The following is an 11905-nucleotide window of genomic DNA, read 5'->3' as shown; positions in this document are numbered from 1 at the left end:
GGAAACTGGAGTTGGACAAGGAGAAAAGAGGTCGGATACATATTGATCTTAACCTGACACGCCAGATGGATGTGTTTCACATATCAACAGGAAACGTTTGAGAAAAGGCAGAGGATTTGACAAAAACTCGGAGTGTTTTTCACATCTCTATGGGCCAATCAGAGCAACAAAACACATGACGTAGCAGCTATCGAGCCGCGTATGTGCAGCTAGTGAGGAATAACGCAAAACATGGCGACTATAGACATGTAAGTACTTGACTTTAGCAGCATCTATGCTAATCTCTTCCTCCATAACTGCACCAGCTCTTGCTGCTGCTTGTTTACGTCTCCACTGTGCTGCACCTGAAAGTACTGCCCTTTATCACTGATTGGTCCTGTCGCTTTCTAACTGAGCCCAAACAGTTCAGATGGGAGCTTTGCAAGATGGATTCACCAGTGTAAAACAAGCAAATGGGCGTATCCATCTGCTTTGCAAGGTTATATCCCTCCATCCATTTTCTATACCCCTTATTCCAGAGCCTATCCCAGCTGTCATTGGGCGAGAGGCGGGGTACACCCTGGACTGGTCGCCAGTCAATCGCAGGGCTGACATGTAGAGACAGACAACCAGGCACGCTCACATTCACACCTACAGCCAATTTAGAGTGATCAATTAACCTAATGAGCATGTTTTTGGTGGTGGGAGGGAGCCGGAGTACCCGGAGAGAACCCACATGTGCACGGGGAGAACATGCAAACTCCACACAGAAAGGCCCTGTTCAGGAAGCGAACCAGCAACCTTCTTGCTGTGAGGCAGCGCTAACCACTGCGCCGCCGTGCCGCCCGCAAGGTAATATTAATCTACCATATAGCATTAGTTCAGGCAGGCCACAGAGTCAAGTGTCGCTGTGATTGAGATGAGCTGAGCTGCAAGCCCTCAGCAGCTCACAACCAGCTGATTTGCTCTAAGCACAGTAGCGGCTTATCATTCCAATGCTGCCTATACATTGCTCTTGCCTGGCTACGCTCTGCCACTCTTGCAACTCTCCACCACCCCAGCTCCTCCTTCATTCAGCTTCTGACTTAATGAGTGTCATTCTGTTGTCATTGATGTCTGCTGTGCTTCTCTCCCTGCCTTGTGCTGGAATGTGTGTTTTTCGCACTCAGTGTTTTCCATGTAGGATCATTGAAGAGCAGGGGATCCCAGAAGAGCCACACCACAAAATATAAATGCTGAATAATAGCGGCTAATAAAGAAATATTTATAGCCACAAATCTTGAGTGTTTCTTGACAAAGTGGTCCTGACTGAATCACGGTTCTCAGACTTTAGAAAAACAAACTGAAAATGGCAGAGGCAAAAAACAAGCCTGCAGCCATCACCTCCTGATAGCTGCAGCTTTCTAAGATGATGAAGAGAAACAATTCCAAAACTTGTGTGAAAAGGGGACCCTTTTTTAAAAATACTAAAGTCACCCATTAACCCCTGTCACAGTTTCTCTAATATTCCATCATAAAATAGAAGGGTCAGTCATGTCAAAGCTGTTTTTTACTAAGACACCATGACACCTAAAACAAACTAAGCTGTTTGCTCATCTGAGGCTGTTTCCTCGTATTCAGTAAAAGACACAAAGTGTCTGTTGTGGCAAACTGTAAAACATCAAGATGTTCCTTTTTAAAGTGAAGCTTCTTTTATAACAGAGAGGAAGGGGCAATGTGAGCATCGGAGAGATGAATTGTGCGTGTGGGTGTCTGCAATTTTCCCAAAAAGCAGAAAGAAGGACTGTGCCAAGCTTCAAACGACAGGGTCTGCTCTTTGTTCTGTGCCGTAGTGTTTGCACTGGAAGCTTTTATAAAAAGTCTCTCTATGACTCAAGAGCTCTCACTCTGCTGTGTGCCTCCATCCACTTTTGATTTATTTCAGAGTCGACCGACGTGACGGCACTACACTTGATCAAGGGATTCAAACCAAAACAGAACAAATCAAAGAAATTAAAAATACAGCCTGCGTTTGAGGACTATCGACTTCAGACTGCATCATCCACAAACGCTCTGTTTTTATCTCTCGCACACTTTAGTTTACAAGTGTGAGATTTAGGAGCTGCGTCTTTTATGTGAAGTCGCGGCCACACAGATTTAGCAAGGAAAAGAGACAGAGACGAGAAACTGCTGCTTCCCTCTGCCAACGCTTTCAGTGAATATGCTATAATTTTCTTAAACAGAACAAGTGACTACATCAAGTCTCAAACAGCAAGACCTCTGTGATCCTTATCTTTTCATGTACACACTTCTATATGTGCATTAAGAGTTTCCAGTTTGCCTTCTGCCCTTTTTTAAAAAATCTGATCAAACATCCTAGAAGAAATCCAACAATTTAGATGACATAATTATTGTAATGATGTGGAATTACAATGTAGCAATTTGCATATCTGCCTGAGGCGCACAAATTAAGATTACCTGGGTGTGTTGAAGTGAAAAGGCTCAGAGAACGGGATGAAGACATTTGCAAATAAGTGATCAGGGATGCAAGTGATAATGACGGATACAAAGGGATGGCTCAGGCTGAATTAAAACACAGCGCTTTATAGCCTCATAAAAGCTGGGGACTGGGGAGTTCAACAGATTTTCTTTCTGATTTTTATGAATAACAATGATCTGACTTTGTTGTACAATTCAAAGAAAATATCACTGAAGGCACCCCATGAGGTTCACCTCGCTGCAGCTACCCAGCAGACTGAGGTTCATCTGCATACAACACCAACTGTGACAGAGCTGGGTGGCATGAAATGTGAGCCCCAGTGATCAGTGATAAACTACAGTCACAGAAAAAACAAACAATACCATTTCATAATAATTAAGAGATCAGAAATGTTTTTCATATGATTTTTACACAATAGGGCTGAACTGTTTGGGAAACTGATGATTGAGAAAAAAATATCTATATATTACCCATATTGCAAATTTGATATGAATTCTTGTATTGAAGGGAATGATATTATTTTATGTCGTTCTTATTTTTAATAAGAAAAAAATGCAAACATAGAAAAGTAGGATTTTGCAAAGTGTTTTGAAAAAAATGACACGTTCATGTTTGTATGTGTTGACCATAACTTCTCTGCTGCAAAAATATTGTATCAACCTGCTATTCTGACACATTTCTGTTAAAAGAACTCATCATGAGCTTAGCTTTATTTTTACTGTTTTGTCTTGAAGTGGGTAACTCTGGCACAACTTCACCAACTACCAAGGTGTATAGAAGGTGAAGAAAGTCTTAAAGAGAACAGAAATCTCCAGCAACACTTAAGTTTAGAGAAAAACTTTATTAGACCGACGTGTTTCGGCACATGATGAAATGTGTCGCTTTAATAAAGTATTTAGTCTTCCCTGGACTTCTTATCTTAAAAAGGCTTGTAAAACATCAACCCTGTGGTGCACAGTCAAGCTCTAAACTCCATTTTTACATGGGACTATAAGACAAAAGAAGAAACTGAACAAAAATTAAACTCAATGATTTTTATTTGACACACAGTAAACAATATAGACAAAGACTTGTTTTGCAAATACTTGCTTTCTCATCATTTTGTGACCATAAAGTGAAAAAATAACCATTCTGTGATGAAACAAAACTTGTAATTGAAGACATACTTACAAAAAAAAGTGCTTGGGCTTTTTTGTATCGGTGTTTTTGAGCCATTTCTCAGAAGTTCCTGTCTGCTGTCACATGTTAAAGAGTGGGAGTTTGTTTACATGAAGTTTAGTATCCTGCTTTTTATCCCATTTAGGATACTGTGTTTACATGCACAGAGAAACATGGTTATTCATGTCCCTGTGAACATGAGAAATACTAGTATCTCAGTTTCTAATCACTGAATCACATCTGCACAGGCATCTGTGATGTTGTTCCAACAATGTTCAAACTCTTATGAATCAGAAAGTGACAGGACCAATCAGCGACGAGGGGCAGTACTTTCAGGCACGGCGGAGTCGTGATGTAAGCAAGCAGCAACAAGAGGCCGGTGCAGATATGGCGGAAGACATTGGTACTGATGCTGCTAATGCGCCAGTTTTATCAGAACTTGATGACATTTATTTGTTAAAAGAAGAAAGAACAGCAGTGAGTTGTTTTCTTTTTAAAAACGATAAGTTTACAGTTGCCATGGTTCACGTCAGGCAATTCTCTGTGGCACGGGTGTCAAACTCAAGGCCCGGGGCTAAATCCAGCCCATGGTACAGTTGTATCCGGCCCGCAAGATCATACGATCTTTCTATTATAACTGGCCCACCAGTATGAGGTCTGCAGGTTTCTTCCAGTAAACGAGTAAACTTAACTATGATGATTTAAAATATCCTTGTAAAGTATAAAAATCTCAAAAAGTGAAAAGTAAAAGGAGTCAGGTTAAAACTCAGGAAGGTGTCATTAATGTTGTCATTTCATATTTTCAATTTTGCATCACACAAATCGGACTTAAACTTATGATTTTGACTTTTTTCATGTTTTGACCTTCAAGATTCACAATTCAAAATTCTAAGTCATATTTTTACCTTTTAAACTTGTGATTTTGACTTTCTATCTCATTTATTTGCCATTGAAAACATTATTTTGCCTTTAAATTTTGACCTTTTGAACTACAAGTTTGACTTCTTACCTCAGACTTTGAGCCTTTAAACTTATCATTCTTACTTTTTTGATTTATTATCAGTGTTATTTATATTTTTTCATGTTTTACTAATGGTGAAAATGACATTCAAACCTTGTTAGGCTCTTAGGTAAGGCCTAAATTTCGAATCTTCCATTGATTTTCACAATCCAATTTTTGCCACTTTTAACTTATTATTTTCAAGAAAATAGGTTGACATTATGTAGAAGGTTGTATAATATGGCACGAATAAATAAAAATCATTGTTGTTGCATTGATAAGAGTAGTTATTAATCAGGTCAGAAAAATACACATGATTATCTCTGCTCAGTTTTACATCAACCATGATTTTGCAGACCTTCATGGGCCCCCAATTTGTGTGGCCCCAAAAAGCCCCCCAGGCAGCATTCTTTTGTGACCAAAATATTACAAACACTTTTTCAGGTACTTTAGACTATTTTAACCCTTTCTACTACATCTTCTTGGTGTTTATCAGTTCATGCATTGATAGATACAATTCTGCAGTAAAAAAATATTTAAAGTAAAAAAAGACTACAACGTTCATACAACACAGATTTCCAATCATTATTATGTGTTTACAACGAGTGCTTGTCAGAGTGTGCTGAATTTATAAAGTATGTGATTGATCATTGGACAACAGTCTGAGGACTGGGACTAATAAACAGCCTTAATCATTCTGAAGCACACACAGGAGACGCCCTGTAAATCTGAGAAGAGAACAGAGAAGCATTAAAAAAATCACACCATGCTGTGAGACTTGACAGTCACCTATGGTCTTTAATTTAGAGCTGGCTGAGCCATAAAACACATTAGTAATGGCACCTGTGCTCAAGCATATGGGCTTGAAATGATGTCTCAGTTTAAGATTTAATATCCTGGCTAGGAGACATGTCCAAAACTGGAGAGAGGATATTTATTATGACTGTAGATAAACGACTCTCCTGTTTGAGGGTCATGTGTAATTATTTACCAAAGAGGTAGTGTGAGGTAATGACAGTGATGTCAGGCTAGAAGATTTTGAATCCATTTGTTTTCTTTAGGAGCAGATGAGGATAAGAAAGCTTGACATGTCCTAAGGGGCATGTCAAGCCTGTAACGCTGAGGTCAGAATAGATGATATTCTTGTCTGTTATGATAGATGCTTTGTCAGATAAGGTGATCACAGAGCCATTAATCTGTGTCCTGACTGGACTTACACACATAACAGACAGCCCAGCATATCATTAAGACTGATGTAGAAGGAAGACTTAACAAACATACTGTATCTACAGTATAACACTGTATTTGTTTTTATGTTCAAATATTATGATGAAGAATGATATACAAGCTTGATGCTAATGCTAACAGCAGTTACTCTCTGGGTTGCTGAACTATGTCTGCTATGTCTTGCCAACATTTCTCTTGTTTTTGGCAAGGATGTTTTTCTGAGCTTGACAGACTTTTCCTCCATCTCATAGCTCTTAGCACCAACTGTACCCATCTTCTTTCACTTTGCCATTGTGTTTGTTTAGGCTTGTGCATCTTCAGAGCACTCTCTGCTCTTTTTGTCCAACTTTACTGAAGGAAAATATCATAGAAGTAAGAAAGACATATCAAAAATTGTCTGTCGGGAGTTCAACAGGCGTCCCAATATGTCACACTGCATGGGACACAGTTATCAATGTCGGGGGTTGTTGCATCCCAAAACCACAAGACCACCGGATCAGGTTATAATCATGCTGAAGACATGTTGTTTGACCTCAGTATTAAGGTGTCATGAAAAACAAATCTAAAAAAGTTGTAGTGCTGTGTAAATGTAAATTAAAACAGGATGCAATGATTTGAAAATCTTATAAACCCATATTTTATTCAGAATAAAACAGAAACATAGATGTCAAAACTGAGACATTTTACCGTTTTATGAAAAATAGCTCATTTTGAAAAATGTTTCTATAGAATTGTAAAATTTTGAATACTTTGAATATCCCACCATCTACGGAACATTTATCATCAAAAGATTCAGAGAATATGGTAAATTTTCTGTGTGCAAAGGCTTATGGTCAGTTTTTGAGGCTTGTGATTTTCAGGGGACACTGCATTAAAAACAGGCATGACTATGTACTGGAAATCACTGCATGGGCACAGAAACACTTTCAGAAGTCTGTCTGTCAACACAGTTCATCGTGCCATCCACAAATGAAAGTTAAAGCTGTATCATGCAAAGAAGAAGCTATATGTTAACACGATCCGGAAACACTGTCGTCTGCTCTGGGCAAAAGCTCATTTAAAATGATCTGAGGCCAAATGGAAAACTGTTCTGTGGTCAGATAAATTTAAATTTTATATATTTTTTTGAAACCACAGATGCCATGTCCTGCATACTAAAGAGGAGAGGGACCATTCGGCTTGCTATCAGCTCACAGTTCAAAAGCCTGCATCTCTGATGGTAAGGGGTTGCAGTGCCAATGGTGTGGGCAGCTCACACATTTGGAAAGGCACTATCAATTCTAAAAAGTATACAGAGGTATTCAGAGCAACATATACTACCATCCAGAGAACGTCTCTTTCGGGGGGGGAAGGCCTTGCATTTTTCAGTAAGATGATGCTAAACCACGTTCTCTCTGGGTACTCTGGCTTCCTCCCACCACCAAAGACATGCTTGTTAGGTTGATTGATCACTCTAAATTGGCTGTAGGTGTGAGTGTGAGCATGCTTGGTTGTCTGTCTCTGTATGTTAGCCCTGCGATTGACTGGCGACCAGTCCAGGGTGTACCCAACCTGTCGCCCAATGACAGCTGGGATAGGCTCCAGCAGAGGACAACATTTCTTTCCCAAAACTCTCGCAACTGATCTCCTCACTCGCCTAATGTTTACAGACTGTTGTTAAAAGAAGGAGGGCATGCTGAACATGGCATCATCTCTACTTTTCTGAGATGTTTTGCTGCCTCTAAATTCAAAATGAGCAATTATATTTTTTATGAAATTGTAAAATGTCTTAGTTTCAACACCTTATATGTTGTTTTTGTGGGTTTATGAGATTTGCAAATCATTGCATCCTTTTTTTATCAAAATTTTGACAGCGCTCCAACTTTTGTGGAATTGGGGTTGTACACTTTTGGATGACTTAAAAGCTTTGTTTTCTCATCATGATATTGCCTTTGTTAAATCATCCTTTGAGAACTGTATATATGCACCTGGATCTACAGTAGCTCTGTTATTGCCCCACAGAACTCTGTGTCCTCTGAATCAGAGTACACAGTGTACTCTGTACTCATACCAGAGTGGACCTTCAAAAGTCAGCAGCATCCAGCAGCTGCTGACAGCTGATTGTCTATCATAGTCTGTCATTTGGTGATGGAGGTGGGCAAGAAACAAAAGGTGGTCATGAGCAATTTTCATCACATCATTTCTGTCTGTCAGTCTGTCAGGAAAGGCCTCCAGGTTCATACCGGCACCTGAAATGCACTCCTTCTACCTAGCAGCAGTACGCGTACACCTCCGAGAGAGAGAGAGAGCCAAGTGTCCATGTGCTTATGCATGTACACATTCACAGACACAGATCAACAACAGGCATCCAAAAGACGAGCCGAGCTCGGCATGTGAAACAAGGACAATCATCCAGTCTGAGAAACAGAAGGCAGGTAGTGACTGACAGGTTTGCTTCTGTTACTGACGCACACAGCAAATCATTTCACACACTGCTCACAAAGCTCTACAGGAGCCCTTATCCAAATTTTATCCACCCTACCTCAGATATATAAAAACAACTTTGACATGAAATCTGTCTGGAAAAGAGGATCTAACACTACGAGAGGCCTTGGTAAAAAAGGAATGGAGATCAATTTTGGTGAAGTGTGGAAGCACTGTGTGTTTCTACAGTACCTGAGGCAAATTTGTGGAAGGTGTTCTCTCTTCTGAATACAAATGAAATGCCAAAGACAAGATTTAACAATGTTTCCCAATGGCAGTCCACCTCACACAGGAGCTGCTACAATTAGATAACTCAGTAGTTCTTGCTTAAAGCCTCAATAATACTTTGGGAGAGCAAAGGTGAAGCATTGAAAAAGTTTAGAAGAAGTTCATTGTACTATTTCCTGACTGCCCAGAGACTCCAAGCTGAGGACTGCACACATCGACTATTAATGAATAATTAAAAGTTCCCCAGACACATATCCCTCACAGCAAAGACCCTTCAGGAAAAAGCATTTAACAGAGCAATACAGTGTGAAAGTGTCCCAAATGGCACAAAGAGCCAATGAGGGAACACATGAAAATGTGTCATGTAGTAATAGATCTTTGATTTAGAAAAGCAGCCAGAGGCAGAACTTGTCAAATCTGAAAATGGGGGCAACAATTATTTTTTCTTAGGATGTTGAACACAGGTGTTTTCAGTACCAGTAGGGAAGGGACTGTACATATCATTCCTTTACTTCAAAAAGTTAAACGTCTATATATTCTAGATTCATCTCATACAAATGAAACATATTTCTTTGTTGGCTTTCTTTGTTTTAATCTTGACAGTTATGGCTTACAGCTCACAAAAGATCACTCTTTCAAAATATTGTGGAAAAGTCTAATTTGCAAAGGTTTCCTAGACCTTCATTCTCTTACTCTGATTAAGTACACACAACCACAATCATGGGGAAGATTGCTGACTTGGCGACTATCCAGAAGATAATCCTTGTCATCCTCTACAAAGAGGGTAAGCCACATAGGGTCACTGCTGAAATGGCAGGCTGTTCTCAGAGGCCGTATCAGAGCATTTGTGGAAAGTTGAAAGGTGCACAAGCAACGGAGATGAGATCAGCCTTCAGAGGATTGTCAAACAAAGCAGATTCAAGAACTTAGGGGAGCCTCACAAGGAATGGACTGATGCTAGAGTCAGTTCATCAAGAGCCACCACTCACAGACCGGTCTAGAAAACGGGCATCAAGTCTCGTGTTCCTAGAGTTGAGCCAATCTTGAACCACATACCTCATAAGCATCTCACCTGGGCTGAGGGAAGAAAGAACTGGACCGTTGCTCAGTGGTCCAAAATCCTGTTTTCAGATGGAAGCAAATGTTGCATTTCATTTGGAAAGCAAGGTGTAGAAAGATGAGAGAGGCCCTGAGTCCAAGGTGCTTAAGAAGTCCAGTGTTTTCAGTTTCCATAGTCAGGACCTACGTCATCTGCTGCTGTTAGTCCACTGAGCTTTGTCAAGTCCAGAGTCAACACTGTCAGCCATCTACCAGATTTAAGAACCTTTCTTGCTTCCATCTGCTAAAAAGCTATGTGGGGATTCTGATTTCCTTTTCCAGCAGGACTTGGCACCTGCCCACAGTGAAACCAAAACTACCAGAAACTGGTTTGCTGACCATGGTATTACTGTGTTTGATTGGCCAGTCAACTGGCCTGATCTGAACCCCATAGAGAATCTCTGTAGTATTGTCAATAAGATCAGAAACACCAGACTCAACTATACAGACAAGCCGAAGGCTGCTATCAGAGCAACCTGGGCTTCATAACACCCCAGCAGTGCCACAGACTGATTGGGTCCATGCCACGTTGTATAGATGCAGACATTTGTGTAAAATTAGCTCTAACCAAGTACAAGGTCAACATTTCTGCATTATAAATCCTTTGCAATGGTGGATTTTTTGGGAGCTATAATCATTAAGGTCAACACAAAAAAAGTCATGAAATTGTGAGTTAATTCACAAGAAAAAAAAGAACCCTTTTATGATATTCTATTTTTGCATGCATCAGTGGGTGAGGGTTAATTAAAGAAATCCAAAAATAGGATAAAAGTAAGCATACATTAAAAAACCAAGCAAGCTCAGTACAACAGTAATACGATTATTGACGTTTCAGTCACAGACCAAGGCTCTGTTAATGGAAGTTCCTTGTCAATTTTCATTCCAGGGTAAGGAAAGGGAACAGTCCAGCCTTTCAATGTACCACCAAGGTCAACAATGGTCAAGTCAGGACATGGTTTCAATCAACTACTCAAATTGAGAGCAGACATTATTTCCAGTACCCTGAAATTAGCAATTGACCACGGGGTACACTACATAGATTACCGCAGCAACTTGAAGTCATGTAATGTTACAAGTTAAAGAAAATATAAAATATGCACATATATTTTTTAACACATTTGAATAGAAATGCATCCATTGCTGAAAACCATGCATAATGTCTGCACAAAATCATTCTGGACAAAAATATGCTGATTTATGCCAACAATGACCTTCTGCGTTTGCCCCCGATAGCTGGTTTCTATCACTGAGACAGAAAGTGTAAAACACCTATAACTCCATAAATATGTAAGACTTAAGAGACCGTATTGGTATGTCAGTCTCAGATTCTGTCTTTCAGTCCTCTCAGGCCTTTCACTTGCTTCAACCATCCCTATGAAAGCCTTTCCTGCATTTTGGATCAGATGAGGCACAAATAAGAGGTCATGCTGAGACAGAGCAGCGGGGGGTCACTAGGGAGGGACAGCAGGGGTCAGCTGCTTTATAATGACTCCCGGTATTTGATCAGCTGAGAGGGAAGGAACCCGCAGATCCTTTGAAGAGAACGCTATTAGTACAAGCTGCCAATTGAAAAATCAAATCAAAATCAAAGTGGCAACATTAAGAGTTTCTTTCTGTGTTTTGGAGAAGATCACTTGTACATTTTGCCATTTAATTCAACAAAATCTACGCCTGCTGAAGTTGTCAAAATTTTCTTTTTTGTTTCAAAAACAAGTTTGAAAGGGATGAATTCTCCACATGTTTAATCATCAAAAGTATCTAAAAGGAAGACATGATTATCAGTCCCTCATCAACAAAAAGCTGCATACATTTGTAATGCTTCTTTAACTAAAGATTGCCACTGTATTTGGACATTTATATAGTGCCTTCATACTCCAAAGGTAGGTAGGGATCCAAAAGTGGGTCGTGAAACCATTATCAGTGGGTCAAGGATGTGTGCCTGGAAAAAGTATGTGGCAAACGTTCATGAAGACTTTATTTAGAGATGGACCAGATCTGATCCACTATTGGGTCCAATAGTGCGTTATTTTTTATCAGAAACTGACTGACGGAACCAATCCACATCACTGATCTGACATTTTGGCTAGTCTGTGAATACAGCGGACCCAAATGTTACCGTTTGTGTCCGTGTGATTAAGGGGAAACACAGTAACGAGCTAAAAGGTGTGTTCTCGGAGCTCGAAGTTTAATGCATGCATCAACAGCAACATTAAGCCACCGTACTCTGTCAGTCTCTCTGTGGCTGTAATATGAGCTGCAGTGACTCGCATTAC

The sequence above is a fragment of the Cheilinus undulatus genome, linkage group 5 (genome assembly GCF_018320785.1).
Source record: "Cheilinus undulatus linkage group 5, ASM1832078v1, whole genome shotgun sequence".
Classification (NCBI taxonomy): Eukaryota; Metazoa; Chordata; class Actinopteri; order Labriformes; family Labridae; genus Cheilinus; species Cheilinus undulatus.
The sequence above is the reverse complement of the archived record's forward strand: the minus strand, read 5'-3'. Positions refer to the sequence as shown.